This window comes from Cryptomeria japonica, chromosome 6, assembly GCF_030272615.1.
Source record: "Cryptomeria japonica chromosome 6, Sugi_1.0, whole genome shotgun sequence".
Taxonomy (NCBI): domain Eukaryota; kingdom Viridiplantae; phylum Streptophyta; class Pinopsida; order Cupressales; family Cupressaceae; genus Cryptomeria; species Cryptomeria japonica.
The window spans coordinates 138066-152617 of record NC_081410.1 but is presented as its reverse complement, the minus strand read 5'-3'; positions in this window follow the sequence as shown (position 1 = coordinate 152617).

Here is a 14552-nt window from a genome sequence, read left to right as displayed (position 1 = left end):
TCCACCCCAAACTTGTTGACTGGGACCAACAAGACCCTTCATGCCTTGACACCTTCCAAATCGATGAGGCGATAATAGACTTTCTTGAATTATGAGATAACATACCAAGCATGGATCACAAGGTAGGGTATGCTATTGAACTCAACAACATGACTTGCTTTGGAGAGAATGCTAAACCTTTTAGTCGCAAAAATATTACAATCAAAACAAGATCTTCAAGTGAAAACCACACTGTGGTATTTTTGGATCCAAGAAAAGTAAAAACGAAGGACACATCCAAAGGTGAAAAGCTCTCTGAGGTACCGAAGGATGCAAGGTTTGACATTCTCCCCTTCAACATGAATCAAGAGAGATCACCCATTCTCATAGAAGAGACCAAGGAACTCAATCTGGGATCAGAGGGGAACCCTCATAAAATCCATTTAGCAGCATCCTTCACTCACCTAGAGGATCCTTGCTTTTTGGAATTATTTAAGAAGCAGAAAATAAACATTGCTTAGTCATATGTAGACATGATCATACTAGATACAGATCTAGTAATTCATCACTTGGCTGTAGCAAAAGGAGAAAAACCTGTAAAATAAAAGCTCAGGAAAATGCACCCTCGGATCGCACTCCTAGTGAAAGTTGAACTCAAAAAGCTATTAGATGTTGGTTTCATAAGACCAATTGACTATGCAGAATGGATCTCCAACATCGTTCCAGTGGCAAAACCATCCGGGGGCATCCATAACTGTACAAATTTCATAGATCTAAACAAGGAATGTCCTAAGGATGACTTCCCTCTACCCAACATTGATATGATCATGGACCTAACGACGAGGCATTCTATGCTATCTCTCATGGATGGGTTTTTAGGATAGAACCAGATTAAGATTGCCCCAGAAGATCAACAGAAAAACCAATTTCACATGCCAATGAGGAGCATAATATTGGAATGTGATGCCATTTTGTCTCAAAAATGCAGGAGACACCTATCAAAAGGCAATGACTACCATCTTCCATGACATGATGCATACACTAATGAAAGACTATGTGCATGATTTACTAGCTAAATTATTAACAAGAGATTGTCACCTCGCAGTACTGGACAAAATCTTCACTAGACTGGAACAATATAATGTTTGCCTCAATCCTGAGAAGTGTGTCTTTGGAGTGACCTTCAAAAAGATCCTAAGACACATTGTCTCAAACAAAGGAATTAGGTTGACCTTGCAAAAGCAAAGGCAATCATGGAGATGCCACCTCCTAAAAACATCAGCCAGTTGAGAACATTACTAGGGAGGCTACAATCAATCCGTTGGTTCATTTCACAATTGGTCGATAAATGTCATCCCTTCACACATTTGCTACATAAGAATGTCCACTTCAAATGGGAAGAGAATTTCTAGCAAGCATTCCAACAGCTTAAGGACAACCTGATGACACCGCCATTACTAACATCACCATCTCCAGACATTCCCTTGTTATTATACATAGTAGCTACGGCCACAGCCTTAGGGGTATTACTAGCACAACATACTGTCGAAGGAAAAGAATGTGCAATCTACTACATCTCCATGTTAGTAGTAGGGTCTAAACTCAATTATACACCTATTGAATGAGCTTGTCTCGCAGTAATTTTGGCAGCAACCAAACTGAGGCACTACTTGTTGACGCATAAGATACAACTCATCACAAAGATAGATCCACTCATATTTACTCAGTAAAGCAGTACTCATAGGCCACTTGGCAAGATGGGTTATGATCCTCAGTGAGTTCGACATAAATTGTGTGGACTGTAAAGCAATCAAAGGGCAAGTCATTATGTAATGGACTTTTTAACCAAGTGAAGGTGTGTTGTCTCTCTTGTTATTGGCTTGAATGTTACTGAATCTACTCGGTGAAATAGCTCTGGATCTTTTTATGGGATGGGTTATGGCTCTCAACCCAGAAGAGATGCTACTAGCTTTGTAATTGGCTTTTAGTCAATTTATGGAATTCAATCTGCATCTACATCTAAATCAACAATTTATGGAACTTTAACTCAATCTGCAAATGGATTTACTTTTGGAATTTGATCAAAATCAACAACTGTTAGAGAGCTAGAAGCATGTTGTAACCTAGCGATTTATTTACGACATAAAAGGGGCAATGAAACTGAATCTGGAACCAGACATACTCGTCAATTTTAGAAGAAAAACTAGATGCACCTTTTTAGGGCATGGAGCATTTCAATGTGTCAACAATATGTTACTACTTATCAAGTTGCCATTAGTTTTATATCCAAAGTCATTCTATATACTCTAGTCGGTTACTACTATAGAAATATTCAGTCGGTTATAGAAGAAAGTAGTCACAGAGCCCAGTATGCACCGAGCTGTCTATCAAGTATCATTCCATGTCTATCGAGTAGCAAAGATGATACACCGAGTTGATATACACCAAGTGAAACGTGTTACCAGATTCATTGAACCTGGACACATATGAAAACGTGTTACAAGATCGAGGAACATAGAACCGTTATCACATTGGAAATTGCACTTAAATATTGTATATGATTTTGAGGTCATCTAACCAATGAAATATTTTGCATGGTTATTCATTCGAGAAATCATGTTTGTAAGATCGAAGCAATGAATTAGATCATCGACATAAGAGATCTATTTATACAGCATGGATTAAAGATAAAAGTGAGAGACATGGATATACATAAGTGTATGAAGCAAGACATGTGTGATGCATGAGAAAACACTAAGTGTTATGACTATTATAGAGACACAGAGGTCACCGAGAAGGATTTCAGAGAACAGTCAAAGAACATAGTAAGCAGAAGGGTTTACCGAGTTACTTTATGGGTTACCGAGGTATGCTATAGGCAAGGTAATCTTATTTTGAGCACATAGAATCTGCTATAACATTCTAGATGTAAAGTTGCAGATATTTGTAAAGATTTTGTTGAAAATTTTGAAGTTGTAAGAGACACCTTTAACAGGGTAAAAGACTCTAATCAAGTCTATAAATTGTAAAGCCTCTAACCAAGTGCAACATTTAGACTAAGTGTTGTAAAATCCTTTAGCAAGGTAGATCTAATAGATCTTGATACTCCTAACAGGGTAAGCTATCAGAAATAGCTAAACATGTAGCTCTAACCGAGCAACCTTTGCAATTGCAGTAGTGAAGTTGTGGGTGCCATCCCCACCGCAGTTTTTCTCTCTAACCAAGAGTTTCTGCATAACCAAAATATATGTGTTATGGAGTGAATCATGTATGATTATTATTTATTTGTTTTAACTTTATGTTATGTTACAACAATTTTTGGTTTATACATAATAGTAAAGATATTGTTAATAAAAGGATTTGAAGTATTGATTCACCCCTCCCCTCTCAGTACATTAGCTTTCCATATTGGGCCTAACAATTGGTATCAGAGCTTGAATCTTGGAAAAGGGTTTAACTACCTAAAGAGAAAGATCTTATCAATGGAAGGCTATAAACAATCTCGGAGGATTGTGTATCTGCAAGAAGAGTTGGATCATGCTAATCAAGTGATTGCAAACATGCAAAGGCAAATGCAAAAATCTCTAAAAGTGAGAAGAAGATTATTTGATGATTTGCAAGACTCTCAAGAGTTAGTGGAACAAATTGAGACATCATCTGAGAATAGTATATCTGAAGAGACTGAAGAAATGATTGGAGTATTGAAAGAAAAGAACAAAGCACTGGCTAATCAACTAAAAGCAATGAAAAGAGAACATGAACATTTCAGCACACAGATGACTGAAAATCTTGATGCATTGAGGACAATCGAGGATAAAGTAAGAGATCTAGAAACAGAGAAACAACAACTTGAAGCCTTAGTATCTGATAAGAATGATGAAATCACAAGGTTGACTAGAATTCAACAAAACCTGTCAGATCAACTAGGTTATGCACATCATGAAGCAAATCTGAAAGATGATGAGAATCAAGCATTTAAACTTGAAGTATCAAGGTTGACCAATGAACTTGAAACAGAGAAGAAATCCAAAGAAACATTGAAGAAGAGTTATGAAGCATCAAAGATGTTGGATGAGCAACTGAATACAAGATGACCCAACAAAGATGCAGGACTCGGTTACAAAGGAAAAGACTCTACCGAGAAGGGAATCCATACTACCGAGAGAGGAGAATCATCAAAGCAAGCTGGAATCAAGAAGAACATCAAAAGAAAGAAGTCTATTTGCAACTGTTTATGGTGAAAATGGATAACAATAATAACAAAATTGAAAGGTTAAATGAATTCAACCACCAAACCCTAGCCTAACAACAACAAAGATCCACCATAACATATGAAGATTACCTAAGACAATGCAAATCAAATGAAATCACAAATATTATACCATTACATGTCCAATAGGGTTTTGATCTCCATTCTTCCTATCTCCATTGATCTTGCTTGATATATTTGCTTTCAGATTTTATGTGCACAAGAGCTCAACAAAGAACAGAATGTGGTTGCAAGTAGGATCGTAGTGTAGTCAAGTGCATAAAATGATTAGCTAGGTTGATTAGGGTTTGATAATGAAGGAAGCATCTCCTTATATAGAAGACACGAATATGAAATGGAGGGATAAGATTGAGAGGTGTAAAAGGAGGTCGGCTATGATTAGAGGGTAGGTAGAAGAAATAATAAAATAATGAAAGAGGTAGGTAGTGTAGGAATTAAGAGATGAATGACATGTGTCATGGGTAGAAAAAGGCTAATGAATTAATTAAATAAATAAAGATTTATTTAATTAATAGAAGAAATGAGATCAATTAAATAAATAAATATTTATTTAATTTAGGAAAAGGATAATTTAAATAAATAAATGTATTTATTTAAATGAGAAATAAGGCTAGAAGAGGATAAATGAATTAATTAAATAAATAAAGATTTATTTAATTAATAGAAGAATTAGGCTTAGATAATTAAATAAATAAAATATTTATTTAATTAGACATGACAATTTTGGGTGTCTACATTTTGCCCCTCTTTGAGACAATGCGGCTTGTTGCGTTGTTTCAAAGAAGATAATATGAACTGATACAGAGTTGCCCAAAGATGGGAATGATATGCCCCCTCGAGAGATTGGATGAAAATGTCTGAAAAGATTGCAGACAATCTTTCGATAAGAAAGACGGGATAGAATGGACTGACCGGATAAAGTGACAGAGTCACGGGATAAAGAAGACTGACTCGGGAAACGAGGGCTAAGGTGAGGGTAGGCTATAAGATAGACCACGGGCAAAAGACATCCTCATTGTCATCCACACATCCACGAGAGCAGAGTGCAGAGCGAAAATAGAGCAGTAGCAATCAGTAGCGATGACAATGGCTCACTGATTCGATCGCGTTCGCTGATTTCAGAGGCCAGCAAAGGCAGGAGAGCCAGTAAGTACCACAAAACCTACTTGTACTTTGATGCATTTATTGTTGTCATTAATGCATGGTAGATAGGGCAATAAATGCGCTTTAGGTTAGGGTCCAAAAATGTCAAAAAATGTCTAAGCGCGTCTGCGTTGGTGCCAGGCGCGTCTATGTCCGCCAGGCACGTCTGGGTTTGTACCAAGCGTGTCTGTGTTTGGAAACGCGTCTGCGTCGAATGTGGCTGCGTCTGTGCAGTGTAGGGGCGTCTGTGTCTCCCAGGCGCGTCTGTGCAAAGCATAGACACGTTTGTGTCTTCCAAGCGCGTCTGTGCAGTCTTTAACCGCGTTTGTGTCAGGAAAGCATGTTTATGTCCAAAAAAAAAAATGTGAATTTGTGTCTTCTAGGCCAAATCGACAGTTCTGTGAGGAACATACGCTGTCGATTAGATAAGTTGCTAAGAGGATACACTCGAGCAGGTCCTCTAGGGAAGACTAGAATTGATCGAGGCACTTTGTGATGAATAGTGAGTACCAAGATATAGTACTTTGTGATGAATAGGGAGTACTGAAATATGAGCAACACTTTGTGATGAACAGTGAGTGCAAATGTGAGGAGCATTTTGTGATGAACGGGGAGTGCAAAACACGTAGTACTTTATGATGAACAGGGAGTACCACTAGGATAGAAGCAACACTTTGTGATGAACAGTGAGTGTCACTGGGATAGATAGCAACACTTTGTGATGAATAGGGAGTGTCACTAGGATAGAATGCCATATGCATTTAGATAAAAAGTAGCATTTTGTGATGAACATTGAATGCCACGATGACTAGCATGATTGATTTGCTTGACTGCAGGAGTATTTGCCTATGTTGGAGTCACGAGAGAGATTCCCGTCGACGCAGAGTTTGCGACCTGAGCTAACCTTCGAGGACCGAGTGGCTATTAAGGCTATGGATCTGAGACATATTCTATATGTGCCTGAGTTTCGGGTGAACATGGGACTGCTGACTGCACTGGTGGAGAGGTGGCACTCTGCGACTTGCACTTTTCATTTGTCGATGGGGGAGATGACAGTCACCCTGGAGGATGTATACAGGATTCTGCAGATACCGATCGATGGGGAGCTGATTCCGTACAATCGAGACGGAGACAGGGATGCCCTTAGACTAGTGTTCTAGGATCCGAGACTGGAGATGAGGGTGGGACATGTGGCATGGGATACCATGACATGGACAGGATTAGCACTACCAACAGTGTTGGCAGGAGTTATCAGTGGGTTCCTCTATCCGGATAGGGCGACACGAGGGGTGGTTGCAGGGGACACAAGGGCCAGGAGAGATGATCTTGGGGTGGGTCCTTCTAGGGCTCAAACTCTGTCGAGGCCAGCCGGCTCTGAGGAAGGGAATTCATCATAGCCGTAGAGGGCTCCTTATGTATCAGTATTGTACCATTTTGTATGATGATGTAGACACCTACGGGTGATTGTAGTCATATGATTTTGACATCATTGTATCATGACACTTTATATATACATATGAGATGATTCATCTTTGCGGTAGCTATATGCATGCATACCTATGTGATGTATGTTTCTATGTGATGCTTATGATATGGATGCAAATATGTATATGATGCAATGCAATATATTTTTTTGTTCTTTTATGTTTTATATGTGTATGCATGATGCAAATGTGAATGTATGTAATGCAGATGAATATGATAATGCAAATGTAAATTGTGCTAACAGGTGTTGTGTGCAAGATGTGATGCAGTTGTGATATCTATATGTATGTATGAAATGCTTATATGTGGTAATGTAGGTGCAACTACATGAAATGCAAATATTTTTGGTGTGTCATTATACTCAGTCTTGTGATAGCAGGCTACATGGACTCAAGAAGGACGATGGAAGTCAATCAAGAAAGGGGGATGAAAGATAGAAGATATGAACATGGAAGAGCTTCTTGTGCATTATCATCATTGAGCTTTATTATGGCAAGTAGGTTATGAAAATTGAGGCATATGTTCGACCCAGAAAGTCATTGTACCTCTTTGCATGGAGATAAGACAGTTACAAACAAGGAATGCCCCAGTTCACACTAGACTCACAGTGTCCTCATATCTTTGGACAAGTCATAGCATTACTAAAAGACAATCCATAGATAGCAAATACAAATAGGTGATGATACCCCATCCTCACCTTTCTAGTCAAAGACATCCTGGAGATAGAATCTCTAGTTAGAGACATCCCAAAAAAGCTAAAAGACATGTCACCTAAAGATAAAATCAAAAGAAAACCAAGACTCGACACCAACATCCACTGTAGTCCTCAAGTTTAGTGTCTCTTGTCACTTGTATAAGTCTTATTTGATTGTGGTCACAATGTTTACTTTCACAGAAAGGATAGATAGCATGAAACCATATGTTGTCTGAGTTTGTGGAAAGATTTGATTTTGTTGAAGCTCATTGTTGCTGTTGTCTCATCTGAAACTGACTGAATCCATGAAACTGATATTTTATTGCGAAGAAGATGAGACCTTATTGCGGACTGGCGATGCAAATGTTGCTTTATTGCGGATTGTGCACGAATAGATTGAAGGAAGCTGGAAGAAACTGTACTCCTCGAAACATGTGATGTTCTTAGTTCCACACCCATCACTAGACATAGGATTTGTCGTAGCCACAGATAGGATTTGATTTATTATGGATGGAAAGGGAGGTTTATTATGAATGGCTAACCAATCTTGGGTAGATCAATAACAAGCCATGATGGGAATGGGTAAGTTTGTCATGAATGAATAGGTTGTGAGTGTGTGCAAAGTGAAAGGATGAAAGTGAATCCTGAAGGAGGGAGGAGCAATGTCTCTACGCATGGCGTTGGTGACCCAGTTCTCACCATGGTACTTGCCCAGGGCGCCACTGAAGTGGTTTTCACCATTGGACGAAATTTTTTTCTTTACTTTTTTCGATTTTTCAATGTTTTTTGTGTCACAAGGTGCCTGTTTGCCAGGTTTTCACCAAGTAACGATTTTTTTTTATTTTTATAATTTTTTTGTATTTTTGAAATTTTTGAATTTTTTTGTATTTTTAAATTAGGATACTCTAAAGAGCTATGTGTAGAACCTGTGAAGGTGCATGTTGTTGATAGGATCCTCCAAAGGTTCACCTTCTGCAGTTGAGAGGTGATATGCCCCAGATCCATAAGCTACTATAATGATGTAAGGACCAAGCCAATTTGGTTCGAACTTGCCCTTCTTCTCTCTGTCTTGCTAATTTTTGGGATTTTCTCTGAGAACCAAATCACCTACCTCAAATGTGCGAGGCTTGACTTTGTGATTGTAACTGCATTGTTCCTTGACTGAATGATGTGTAGCTTGAGTGACTGTCTTCCTTGATAAAGGAACTGAGATAGAATTACTAGTGTGTGGACTACGTAGGCCCATATGCGTGTCACCTAAAGAAGTTTGGGCATCTCTGACAACAAAGTCCCTTGAGGAAGCTCCATTAAAGGTCCATGATGTATCACTAGAAGGGAAAAGATGTGCGGAACAAGTGGATGAGTAATGAAGGCTTGTGACTGTGAAAAGAAGTGAAAGTAGGATAGCATGATGGAGACTTAGGATCAAAAAGTATGCTTTTTGACTTGAAATTATAGAACTTTTGCCCCCAGTTATTTTGATATTAGGGGAGATCAACTCTTGCTCTTTTTGCTTCATAGGATTTTTATCCTTGACTTTCATTTTTGTGGAGTCCAGTAGCTTTTGATTTTGATTTGGACTAAAAGACTTTTCTTTATTATTGACTTTTAGATTTTTCTTTTCAAACCTTGATTCTTGATCCCCAATTAGTAAGGGCTTTTGTAATTCTTGTTGATCCAAGTCTGGGAGTGGAGTGTAAATGGAATGAGTGGGTGATATGGTAAAGCTATGTGAGTTCTCAAGAGGACTAGCGATGCACTTAATAGATTCTTCGCTGGAACCACTCTTGGGACTATTGATATCAAGAGATGCTTGCACCACTAGAGGAGATTTGCATTCAGACTTAGTAGCCACAACCCTAGGTGGTTCACACCCAATTCCTTGCAAATTGTTTATAGATTGTTCCTGTTGACTGAATGTCTTAGGAGATAGTAGGAGTTGATCAACATGAAAGATATACTCACCACATCCCATGTCTCTAAACTTGAACTTTTCTTTGATCTCTGCTTGTTTTGATGTAGAAGCTTTTAAGGATTCTGAATCAACATATGCTGATGAAGGAATAGCTTCTCGATTGACTGGTATTGTTATTTCTGATCTAGGTCGCAGATTGTTGCAATATATGAATGGATTTGGGTCAGCTTTGATGGTCACTTCAACTCTATTATGAGGAAACTTGATACATCGATGATATGTAGACGGGACTGCTCTCATCTCATGAATCCATGGACGTCCCAAGAGTATGTTGTATGTGAGATCAAGGTTAAGGACTTGCCAAACCACATCCTTTATAACTGGCCCAACTTTGAGAGGTAAGGTGACTGTACCCTTGGATGAACGCTCTTCATCATCATATGCTTTGATGGTAATTTTGTTTGTAGAATTCACAGCTTTATCAAAATATCCCAATTGTTTAATTGTGCTCAATGTACAAATGTTTAGACCAGCTCCTCCATCTATCAGGACTCGCTTTATTCGATGTTTGTGTATGAAGGCTTCAACATGTAGTGGTGCATTATGTGGCTGACTTACGGAGGCGTCATCAGCTTCTATGAATGTAAGGGAATGTGGAACGGATAGGTATCCCACCATGGCTTGAAACTGGTTCATGTTCAGATCAGTAGGAATGGTGGTGTCTCTCAAGATTTTGTCAAGAATAGCTTTATGAGCAGGGGATATGCGTAAAAGCTCAAGTATGGAGATGAGTGCGGGTGTCTTCCCTAACTGTTCTACAAGGTCATACTCGGGTTTGGTTGATGAAGAAGCGGTGTTTTTAGTTGAAGCACCTAGCAAAGTAATTTTACCTCGATGGGTTGTAACATGACATTCAGAAGTAGGTTCGGAAGAAGATCCAACACCTTTTAGGACAATCTTGGGTCTCTGAGTAGGATTCTCAGGGTTTTTGTCCTTGATGATAATAGTAGAGACATAATTATCCATCAAGATGTGATTGATGGTTGAATCATAGTTGTAAGGTGCTCTAGTATAGTTGGTTTGATCATCTGTGCCTTTAGCTTTTCCCTTGTCATGCTTTGGGAATGGCTCCTTAAACATCTCATGTTCTTGATTGGATGAGTGTCCCTCAATCTCAATGTCACCTCTATCAATGAGATCTTGTATGATGTTCTTCAGTCGATGACAATTTCCTGTCTTATGACCCTTGCTCTTATGAAATTCACAATACTCATCATCATTCCACCAATTTGGTTTAACCTTTGGTTCATATGGAGGAAAATCTGGAATTGTGATTACCTTGTTTGCCACTAAATTTTTGAAGACTGACTCAAGTGGTTCTCCCTATGGAGTGTACTTCCTTCGTGATCTAGAAGTTGTTTGAGTATTCACTTGATTGTTTGTAGAACTTGATCCCGAAAAGATGAATTTGGGTCGCACTGTATTGGCATCAACAACACCATCATTAACTGTGTTCTTTTTTTTATTCCAAAATCTTGGCTTGTCTTTTCCTTTAAAGTCATCTTTGTTCTCCTTAAATATCTTAATGACTCCTTGCTCAATTAGGACCTTTTCTATTGCTAAGCCTTTTTCAATAACGTCCCTGAAGGTGGACAAACAAGCTTTCCTTAGATCATAGCCAATGTCTTTGTTAACATTTTGTATGAACATCTCTACCATTTGTTTTTGTGAAATTTCACAAGAGCATCTGCTAACTAGATTCCTCCATCTTTGTAAAAATGATGCAAAAGACTCTCCCTCTTTTTGCTTCGTGTTGCATAAAGTAGTGATTGATATGTCTGTCTCTATATTGTAGGAGAAACGTTGAATAAATGCCTCTACTAAGTCACCCCATGACTTAATACTAGGTGGGAGTTGGGAGAACCATTCCATAGCTTGATCACCTAAGCTTTGTAGGAATAATCTCATCAAATATGTCTCTTCTGAAGCTACTTCAATGCAAGTTGTGAAAAACTGCCTTATGTGTGCCTTAGGATCCCCTTTTCCTCTATACTTATCAAATTTAGGCGTCACAAAGTGTGTAGGAAATGGAGGCATTGGAATGCTCTTGTCGAATGGATAAGGACATATGTCTCTCATTGTGTATGTTGGCTTCGGTGTACTTATGTCCTCCATTTTCTTTTGTAAGTCCTTGATTTGTTGCTCCAAATTGCTCTTAGGTGGAGATCGACTTCTTGGACCATACCCCATGCTTGAGGCACCAATTGGAGGAGAAACATGTTGCATATATGGATGATATTGATCATACACATGTTCATATGGAGGAGGTCTATAGTGATGTTGCATATATGGACCACTTGGTATAGATTCATGTTGAGGAACGAAATATCTATTTTGTCCATGTATACCATACTCTACAGGCATGTCATGTTCTAATGTGTTGCCCCCAAATTTGACATGGGGTTTCCTTGTGTCCAAATTTTGAGCATGCCTTTGAATATCCAATTGCTTTGGTGGTTGATCCTTAGCATTTGTATGTGATTGAGCATATCTTTCTGCATAAGACTTCCATAATGGTCTGCGAAGGTGAGTATCATATGCTTGACCATGTGTATGTGGGACCTCTGGTTTTTTAAACAAAGATGATGGTGATTCAGGCACAAGATGTGGTCCTCTATTTCCTCCACTATTAGGCCTCCTTTGATCCATGTTGGAGTGAGTTTGTTGCAAAGGTCGATTTTCCATTATTTGAGACATGTCAAAATCATGAGGTATCTTGGCTCCACTTTGTGCCATCATTTGTAAGAAGTATTGTCTATCTCTCCTCATTATTTCCTCAATCAGGCGATTGAAGCGAGGGTCCATAATGGATTCTTCCACATCTGTTGAATGTACTGAAAAGTTGTCCATATTGTCATTGTGTGTGTCATTGTTGTTTGTAGTGTTCATGTTCTCAACATTTGGAATGTTTCTATAGGCATCCACGTCAGGTAATGTAGTATGATCAGTATTGAAAAAGACATCATTGTCATACTCATAAGAACTCATGTTTGCGAACTCTTGAGCCTCTTTAGTTTCTCTCCTAGATTTTTGAAGACGAGTTTCAACCATGAACTAGGTATTGACCAAGATGTGTGAGACTAGATGAAAATGGAAAAAGTATGGAAGACCAAGAGTTGGATGGAGTGTAAATGAATCTAAGGTGTACTTGCAATGTCCAAAGTGTAAGACCAAGTATGTATGTAGTAGAGTAGGTGTGACTTCCAAAGAGAAGATAGTTTCTCTTGATTAGGTAAGTTGACCTTGACTCTAAGTAAGACCAAATGAGACCCAAAGGTGATAGACCTTGATGAGGGACCACTTAGCAAAGTGTTGTTATATGTAGTGTGTTGACAAAGTATGATGAGGACAAGCAAGTGACCTTTTGACTCAAGTTTAGACAATTGTGAATGTAAAGCAAGATGTGAAACAATGATGGACTGTGTGAGACCCAAAGACAAGTTGAATGCTAGATGAAAACCTGGAGAAACAACCTAGGAAGCTCAAGAATTCTGAAACTGATTGCTCTTATTTGCTGGACTGTAAAAATTTTCCAATTTGTGAAGTTGTTGGTTGTGACCAAATCTGAATGTTTGACTGTTTTTCATGACAAGAGGACACAATGTTGATGAGGACTCAATGTTTGCAAGTGTTTAGACTGACAATGACTCCAAGAAAAGTGTGTTGTTTGATGTAAATTTGTTTTGCATACACTTGAAGACACAAAAGACACAATGTTTTGTTGTTTGGTCTTGAATGTTTGAATGTTTAAAATAAGTCAAGCACAATTCTTATGGTTGGCCAAGACAATAGTTGTTGATCTCACATGGGGTTTTACCCCCGAGGCTATGCTATTGAGAGCGGATACTTAGATTCTTGACTTCACTGGCTCCACTCTCGGCACTCACTTCTCGGGTCAGCCAAGCATCAGTCCCCACAAAAACTCCCCGTGGCGAACTTTGTATCTCTACTAAGAACCGTATGCGTGTGGGCCGCTACCAGAGGTCCGACCTCCTGCCCCAACAACTAGAAGGATTTGGACTTCTAAAACAAAAAGGTGCTAGTAAGGGCATCCGCTCGTGTGGCCATACATGCGGCACTTTCAGCTCTGTAAATACAAAGGCTCCCAGCCGGTAGGGGTTACGCCCTACAACTGATCAAATAAATTTGATCAAACGGGTTTATGGGGAGACATAGTGTCGGTATGAACTAATCAGCACACGTTATTCATAGTTTTCACCATAAATACAGTTATTTATAGTGGTTTGGAAGAAGATGACTTTTCTTTTGCTACCACTTGGGTCGTTCTCTTCTCACTAGTAGTCCTAATGACCACACGGGAAGACAGGCCCTCTAAAGATTAAACAAAAAGAGCCTATTGCTCAAGACACAAAAGACAATGATTCAATTTTAGTGCACCAATTGAAGTGTTTGCTAGTCTATGAAAATAAGGCACACAATAAAAATCCAAAAACCCTTGCCAAGGACCTGCAACAAAGATTTATTAGTAGTTTGGATTGTTTCAAATGATCACCCCTTCCTGCAAGCACACAAGTTAGGTAAATTTTAGATCCAAAAGACTTTGTGAAATAGGGGCCTTCAACAATGCATTTTGTTGACCAATTCAAATATCTAATTCATCATAAAAAAAGACCACCTGTAAAATTTCAAGAGATTTCCAGAAATGTAAGAAAATCCAAAAAATTTGCTAATTTGCTCCAAAAATTAATTTTCTATGAAAAATCATATAAAATGCAAAATCGATCCAAAAAATCTGAAATTTTTACTGGAGAGTCCTGATGGTCTTCCAAACCTGGATAAAAAAATTTCTACAACAAATCCAAGTAGTTTGTGAGATATGAGTAAAATAATGCAAAACCCTAATTTTCAAAGATCTGATTTTCGAGGAATGATTTTGCATCAAATTTAAAATCACAAAGAATATATCCTATGTATAATTCTGAGAGATTTCCAAAAATGTAAGAAAATCCAAAAAATTCGCTAATTTTCTCTCAAAATTAATTTTT